The following is a 1,266-nucleotide window of genomic DNA, read 5'->3' on the forward strand; positions in this document are numbered from 1 at the left end:
GCCTCCCCTGTCGCCCGCCAGGCCCGAGGACGCCCGGCTCTGCGGCCGGCGCGCCCCGGCCGGGCTTCTGCGAGGAAATGGCATCTCCGAACTTCGTCGGAGGCCACAGCGGGCATCTTGGCCTCGCAGCCAGGGATCTGAAAGAGGAACGTACGATCCGAGAAAACTTTATAAGCGGGAGCTGGAGAGTTCTCGGCCGGCTTGTGGAGACCCACATTCCCCGACTCCGTGTCCGTGGTCTGGACACCTGTTTGTTGAATGCCCCAACTTCAAGTTTTAATGACTTGACTCTTCAAGAAAGAGCGTTGAGGAATTTCATACAGCCAAGGAGGGTGGGTAGGAGCGGTGAGAAGGCTGGACCTGATTTAGACGTTACATTTTAGGAGAAGGAGCCCTAGTGTGATTGTACTTTGGATTTGGTCACTGATTCCACATCCATCGGTTGGGCTGTGTGACCTGAGGCAACCTAGGCAACCTCTCTGAGTCTCAGACGTATGATCTTTAAAAGGCGGTGGGGCTGCATCTCTAACGTCTCATCTAGTTGTGACGTTCTTTGACTTTTACAAAACTGTTGTCCCTGTTCGTTGTTAGGTTTTACAGTTATCCTACTAAGGAGAATCTGTAGGCGCAGGCTTTGATCTTCAGTCAGTGAGACATTGGGTTTATTTTGATGTCATAATCACTGAAAAGCACTCATTAATCATGAGAGCTAACCGCAAACAAAAGGAGTCTCATCCTTTTGAGACAAGACCCCTAAAAGGCACTCAACTGCACAAAGAATTTCAGATAGAAGGTGTAAACATGAAGCTAATGTATAGTCTTAACAGCTGCATCATGGACAAGCACCATCGCCACAGATTCAGCTTTAAAAGACAAGATATGGTATGTGCAGGAGACAAAATTTACCCTTTCTCTAGTAAGTTTTGAGGAAAATTCGTAATTAGAAGATCCAAACTAGGATAGGCTGAGGAAAATTTTGTACAGAAGGTACATCTAAAGAGAAACTCACCATCCCCTCCCCTCAGCTGGAATGTAAGCTCCATGCAGACAGGAATTTTATCCACTTCACTACTGTATCCTCTGGTACCTGACAATGACTGGCAAGTGTTCAAAATTTTATTGTTGTTGAATGAATGCATGCATGAATAGACAGACTGGAAGTGACCGTAGGATGATGAGATTGACAGAGTTTTGTTCAAAACTAAAGCCTAAGCTAGTTGTATGATAAAGCAAATTGGGTCTTACCTTCTACCTTGTTGAGAGATG

This window comes from Herpailurus yagouaroundi, unplaced genomic scaffold, assembly GCF_014898765.1.
Source record: "Herpailurus yagouaroundi ecotype Mexico unplaced genomic scaffold, PumYag 184, whole genome shotgun sequence".
Classification (NCBI taxonomy): domain Eukaryota; kingdom Metazoa; phylum Chordata; class Mammalia; order Carnivora; family Felidae; genus Herpailurus; species Herpailurus yagouaroundi.